This window comes from Macrobrachium rosenbergii, chromosome 59, assembly GCF_040412425.1.
Source record: "Macrobrachium rosenbergii isolate ZJJX-2024 chromosome 59, ASM4041242v1, whole genome shotgun sequence".
In the NCBI taxonomy this organism is placed as follows: Eukaryota; Metazoa; Arthropoda; class Malacostraca; order Decapoda; family Palaemonidae; genus Macrobrachium; species Macrobrachium rosenbergii.
Genome location: NC_089799.1, coordinates 22594928 through 22602427, shown reverse-complemented (window position 1 = coordinate 22602427; position 7500 = coordinate 22594928). Strand labels below are relative to the sequence as shown.

At 33.2% G+C, this 7500-nt stretch overlaps 1 long non-coding RNA gene across 1 annotated transcript in view; it reads left to right on the top strand.

The window, feature by feature from the left end:
• LOC136837524 (uncharacterized) overlaps positions 1-6031 on the top strand; it is an 11511-nt gene extending 5480 nt beyond the window's left edge. The window contains exon 3 of the long non-coding RNA XR_010852711.1: positions 4853-6031. This is a non-coding gene — a long non-coding RNA (uncharacterized lncRNA). The remainder of the gene's footprint in view (positions 1-4852) is intronic.
• Positions 6032-7500: the final 1469 nt, after the last annotated feature.

Sequence of the window (7500 nt, the reverse complement as noted above, 5' to 3'; positions counted from 1 at the left end):
ACACCTTATTCTCTAAATTACACACATAAAATTCTGCAAACGTGGGGCACAGAGCACTTCCCGTACTAACTCCTTCACACCGCAAATACAAGTCACCGTTAATATTCCTAAACGGTGTTTTTGTTGTACAAAGTTCTAAAGAGCTTTAAACGTTGCAGGCGGAATGTCAGGAGCAGCTATTTCAGGGTGATGATACACGTTCTCCAAGATTATCTCTATAGCCTCTTGAACTGGAACGTTAGTAAATCGACTCTGAACGTCTAATGAGGCCAATTTCCCTGAAGATTTTCTATCTTTCAAAAGGGCTATAAATTCGTATGTGGAGCCAACTGCATACTTTTTTTGGGATATATCTTTTAATAATACTGTTCAATTGTTTAGAGATCTCATATGTGACGGTTCCAACTTTTGAAATTATGGGGTGTAACGGAGGGTTCACTAGACGCTTGTGGACTTTTGGATTACCATACACATATCCTGGTTCACACGGCCCATAATTTCAGAGGAGTCTGTTCTTAAATTTACTTTTGAACTGGGAAAAATAATTCCTTGCCGTTTTTGGATGCTTTAGTTGCTTTATCCAATAACACTGTAAAAACTTCGGTGTATGTAAAGTCTACTAATCTCGGAGATTGTGTCAATTTCAATGGTGTCTGCCTCGAAAAATACAAAATAGGAGTAATTAAGATTTTATTACGTAGAGGGTATAGGGTTTGCAGTGACTGGGATTCCTTCCACAATGCAACTACCAGAATAAAAGAAATGTTAACAAATAATACCTTTCCCATGGAAGCAATAGATGAAACTGTTAAAGAGTTTTTGAATAAAGTCATCCTGAAGGAGTGGTTACCAGCTGGCGAAGAAAAACAACAAATCAACTTCTTTTTTCAAGGACAAATGTCAAGTAGCTGCAAAGTAGAAGAAAAGCTGCTGAAAAAGATTATTTCTAATCATGTAGAACCTGTTCATGAAAGTGATAATGTCTGTCTCAGGATTTAATATAAAAATAATAAATTAAAAAAACCTATTTATTCGCAATAGACCAGCTTTAAAGGGGGTTCCTGACAGTCATCATGTGGTATATCAGAATCCCTGCAACCGGGTAGGATGTAATTCCTCCACATATGCTGGATATACCACTTCCACTGTCGGAGAGAGATTTCGCATGCACACACAGACAGGATCAGTGTTGCCAAATGGAATTACCCAAAAAGTACCAGATTGGCCACAGAAAAATACTAAAAAAAAGTGCGTGAATATATAAGCAACTTACCTCTAAAAATTGTATATGTAGATATGCTAAAAGCTGCTGAGAAATTTGACTTAAATTGAACTTTAATATCTAAAATGTTTTCTTGATTAATTTCTTCCTGATCTTCCTGGTTATAGGTACTCTTATTCCCAATACATTTTGTGAGTGATGATGCTAAGTTACAGTCTTTACAACACATATCAGTACGCTTTAGGCCATACTTCACATAGAGGATACTTTTCAACAAAGGTAATTCCATCCTATTTCTTATTTTGTTTTTTACTAAGTTCACAGAACTGAACACTCTCCACTTCAGCATTTGAATTTGGTAGTGGAAGTAAATTCAGAGCACAATTGGAGAGTTCTTTGAAAGGATTCACGCCAGAAGCATCTTGGTACTGATTCACTTCCAACCAAAAATGTTCAGTATTTTCCACATTTGTCCATTTATTTAGATGTATGCTGTTATACTGATACTCAGCAGAAGCAATTTCTTCTGAATTGCACATAGTTTCCAAGATTTGCTTAATTGGCTTCTTTATTGGTTGCAATGTATTTTCAACCGAAAAGCAAGCTACTTGCTTCATGACTGCCATGTTTTCCGGCAACCTTTGCTTAACTGTTGAAAGAGATTCACTAGAAACGCCTTGGATCTGTTCCTTATGATGCATACATCTTCCTCACTAATTTTATTCATAGTTCTCAATTCAGTTACTTTCCTTTCAAACCTGTACCCCAGATTTGGATTTGGATCCAAGTACTCTTCTATGTCCGTGTCCAATTCAACTGGATCTATTCTGCTTGTAGGAAGTATCAACAAATGTGCAACAGATTTGATTGAACAGATCTTCAAAAAACTTTGGTTTTGTCCACATTATTGGATTCAAATACTTTATTTACTTGCTGAACTTGAACCAGAACAGGATGTAGGAACAAAAGGTATAACAACTTTCTTTCATCTTTGTACATTTTATGCAATGAAATTCATTTCTCGCTATAATGTGGTTCGGATTCCACAATAAGCTGTAGGTCCCGTTGCTAGGTAACCAATTGGTTCTTAGCCACGTAAAAGTAAACCTAATCCTTCGGGCCAGCCCTAGGAGAGCTGTTAATCAGATCAGTGGTCTGGTTAAACTAAGATATACTTACTTTTGAGCCGTATAGCATTTTTCAGTAGAACTAGCAATTCCAAAATGAGTCTTTGACTCAAGCCATTGGCTTAAAATCCTACCAACAGCTGGTTCAATTGAAAGCCACCTTGTTAAACAATTATTCACAATTTTCAGAGGAGTTTGATTGTCATTAATGGCATTAAAGAGCTGAGTATAGGCAGCTTGTCTTGAAGCAGTGTGTGAAAACCACTTGTATGCTTCAGCGATTAGAAATTCTATGTTTCTAGGCAAGATTTCTGCTGAAGCATGTGATATTGCCAATTGCAATGAATGGCAACCACATTTTACTAGAATCAGTGATGGAACTTCCTCTTTCAACTTTTTATACACACCATTGTTAACTCTCACCATGACATTGGCGTTATCTGTACCAGTGGCTAACAAGTTAGCCAGATTCAGTTTCAAGTTTGAAAATTCTCTTTTCAAAGCATTTATGATACCGTTTGCATCACAACTTTCTAGCACAACAAGGCTTAAAAATGTGTGAACCACTTTTTTCATACTTTTGCTAAAATAAATGATAGCACTGCCTAACATTTTTCTGGCAGATATATCATTACTCTCGTCCAGCAGCAAACTAAATTTTCCATTTCCAATGTCAGCAACCAGATGTTCTTTAAAGTGTGGACCCAGAACATTCTTCATTACAGCAGTACATTTGTTCTGTGCATTTCCATTTTTGGTAATATCTTGCTATCTGTTACAACATTCTTGCAAAGATATATCAAATGGTCACACGTGTTGACTGAAGAGTGACAGCATAAATATAGAGCAAGTTTTCCTTCAACATTAGCAGTATCACTAGTTTTTTGTACTATGAAATTCGACACTGGGACTGCTTTGAACGGACTCGAAGATATGTTTCTTTGTTTCAGCATGTTTTGTTAACAAACTATATTTAGCACCTATGTCACACCTACATAATGCACAGTGGGCTTTAGTGTCGTCGCCTGGGACCGCTCGTAGCCATTTTTCAAACTGTTTCAGTTGCAATCATTCTCTTCTGAATTTCTGAGTATAATTCTTTTTCAAGTCTTTACTCATTGTGAAGGGTATTTTGTTTTGCAGAGAGGTATTTCAAAACAACAGCACGATATCATTTACCATTACTCTTGAAATTACACTTCCAACATCTAATACAAATCTCAGTGATCACTTAATGGTGGCGATACTCAAACTTGAATTCGATCAGCCTTTGCCGAGTTACTGCGGACCAATCACGTCCCCGCTGAGGCCCGCTCAAGTGTAATGTATTGAACATGTTTGGATCTCGTTACAAATCGGATATGAATACCAAAATATGCATTTTTCACAAGTGTGAAAAAATGCCAAAAAAGTACCAGATTGTTATTCTTGGAGCCAGATTTGGAGCTAGAAGCTCGATGACAAGACTTAGGAGCTTAACGTATAAAAAAAATGCCAGATCTGGCACCAAAAGTGCTAAATTGGCAACATTGCCACAGGATCAATCAAAAATCACCTTGTAGACTTTCATGGCGAAACAAAAACAACGAAAAGACAGCTTACTGAATGTGTAAGAATTCTGTGTAGTAATAATTCTGTGGGGTACCTGAGGATGACAGAACCCATCTTAATAAAAGGCATGAAACCTTCCTTAAACTCTCAGGACGAAGGATGCGAAAGACTTCTCAAAACTTTTAAGTACTGACCACTTTTTTTTTTATTGTTTTTTGTGTTTTTTTGTTTTTAGCGAAGTTCTGAACATTTTCTAGTTGTATATATCTATACATAAGAGTACATATATTTATGTTAGTTTATTTTTGACTTGTTCAACACCTAATTCTTTGTACTGTATAGTTATTCCATTGTATTAACCATTGACAGTTGCCCACTCTTTAACTTGTTACATGTTAACAGTAATTTCATGGCAATTGTAATATTTTAACTTGTATACTTATTTGTAATTATTATGTTTGGTCATGAAATTATGTAAATATTTTAGTCTAGCACGATTATGGACGAAGTACAGTCCGGAAGGTCGCTATGGAGACAAGAATAAGAGGAATTATTAAGAAGTGGCTTTCTTTTATAATTCTAAGAACTTCGAGTAATGAAGTGAAGAGTGAGTACAGAACACTGGAAAGAACCACTATCAAAATAGTTAAAGTTCGCAGTCATCTATCGTTCAACGAAACCTGCATATTTATACAAAATATATATATATATATATATATATATATTTATATATATATATATATATATATATATATATATATATATATATATATATATATATATATATATATATATATATATATATATATATATATATATATATATATATATATATATATATATGTGTGTGTGTGTGTGTGTGTGTGTGTGTGTGTGTGTGTGTGTGTGTGTATGTGTGTGTATAATTAACGGATCTCTCATTGTTTTACTTTTCCCTTTGTTTCTCCCACAGAATCCTTTAGCCAGTTGTCAGGACACCTGAGAGGTCTAAAGGATTCTTGACAAGTCTCACCTCATTGCTGATTTTTCAAGAATTTACCAAAAAAAAGGCCTTAATCAAAACATCATTATTGACTGTAACTCCTCCGTGTAATCCTTAAGTATGTGGTTAGGTGTTATTGTTCTCCTCTTCTTGAACATTTCCTGCATATTCGTCGTTTCCAGAATGATGTATTTCAACGGGCTAGATCTCTTCCTTTCGTTATTTTACCTCTCTTGGGTTGTATATTTTTCGATACTGACGATGGTCATTATATTTATGAGAATGAGATAATGAAATCATTTTGTCTTTTATAGTTTTATACTTTTCATCGTCTCCAGAATGACGCATGCATTTCAGCGGGCTAGATCTCTTCCTCTCTTCATTTCACCAATCTGGGGATTTATACTTTTTGATAATTTTGGTATTTTTTTCTTTGATTATTTTTATATCATTTTAGCCTTCCCTATTACCAGAAGATTTTACACGTATTTTTTTCTTTGATTATTTTGATATCATTTTAGCCTTCCCTTTTGACAGAAAATTTTACACAACTGATACAAGATTATTACTGAAAGATTCATCGGGTTACTTCAAATTAGGTTCTCGTTCTCCAAGCAGTATGTAAGCATTATGACAAGGTAACGGATCTGCCACTGTCTTATTTTTCATTTCTTTCGTCGCCAGAATCCGGAGCGATCCTGATAATGTTTTCTTGTAAATGTCAGAATAACTTGCTGGTGATATGACAACTTGTGTTCTTACAATTATTAAAATCAATCAATGTTCACTATCTGAGATATAATTACTTACAATCTTGGAGAGTTATGTGTTTTTCTATTAGTAGTCACGGGTTGTCTGTCGAGTAAGGGTTACTAAAACAACTATCGAAATTGAAAACAGTAACCTTTCCCACGCAAAAATTTAATTTTTATGTCTTTTTTTAAGTCTTTTTGAGAGCGTACGAGTTGTGACAACTCACACACTATGCATTTTCAATCACTCTTGTTGACTCATTTGATGTTATTGGTGGAGAACATTCAATATTTTCTATTGTTTCCTCATCAAAAGGAATGAATTCCAGCCACTGAAAATGTATAAAAATTGTTATAAACAGTGTATGAACTGAAAAATAAAAACAGTAAAATATGATTGGTTTTTCATTTTTGTGTGATTTGTTTTTATTGTGCCCTAATGATATGACGAAAGTTTAATAAGCAAATGCTTTTTTTTTTTTTACTGTAATTTACTTGCAGAGGAAAATATTGGAAATCAAATGATGACCCGATCTCACTAATCAAAGTAAATTTCAAAGACCCACGTTTCAAAAGAATAGTTGACTAAATATAAAAAAAAAAATGAAAAATAAATGAAGTAAAAAAATGGTTTATAAATTAATCTGTTTGTGTGTGTGAGTGTGTGCCACCTTTTAAAATACATTTTAAGGACGTTAACCATTTGCTGAAAAGGCAAAATACATTAACTCGCTGCTGTTTAGAATAACCCAGTAAGGACTGACACAAGATCTAGCTCCTACAATGTAGGGTGGTTGTTATTAGCGATATTTCTCCTATTTAATATTTTTTTTCCATTGCTCATTCTTCCAGATTAATCCAAAGTACAACACAGCTAATTTTTTGCACAGATAGCCAGCAATTTAATTACTCTATTTCTAATCTATCATATACAGTCTGTATATATATATATATATATATATATATATATATATATATATATATATATATATATATATATATATATATATATATATAATATATATATATATATATATATATATATATATATATATATATATATATATATATATATATATATATATAAATTTCTTACTCACATCGGGAACGATCCTAGGCCTTTCAATTAAAAGGCAAGGGAGCCACCAACTGAATTAAAAACTTAAACCTTTGCCTTTCAGTTTAAATGACCTGGGTTCGATCCCGATGTGACTCAGAAAGTTATTTCTGTTCCATATATATATATATATATATAAAATATATATATTAAATATGGAATATACATATATATAAAATCACTAAAATAAGAATATATAAATAAAGGCAATGCCACGAAAGGAAAGTGAAACAACGGAGTGGTGGTGCTAGGCCTTTGAACTTTCTGTCCTTCACTTAGCAAGGACAGTAAGTCGAAATACTAGCACCACTCCATTGTTGCAATCTCCTTCGTGGCATTGCCTTTTATATATATATATATATATATATATATATATATATATATATATATATATATATATATATATATATATATATATATATATATATATATATAATGATTAAAATTAGACTTGAATTTAGTCATTAAATTGCTGGCTATTTAATGAAAAAATTTATGTTTGAATTTGGATTAATCTAAAATGAATGGGCAATAAAAAAAAATATTAAATGGGAGAAATACCGCTAATAACAACCACCCTGTATTGTAGGAGCCAGATCCTGTGTCAGTACATGACTGGATTATTCTAAACAGCAGCGGGTTAATGTATTTTGCCTTTTCAGCAAATGGTTAACAACGCCCTTAAAACACATTATAAAAAGTGGCACACACACACACACACACACACACACAAACACATATTAATTTAT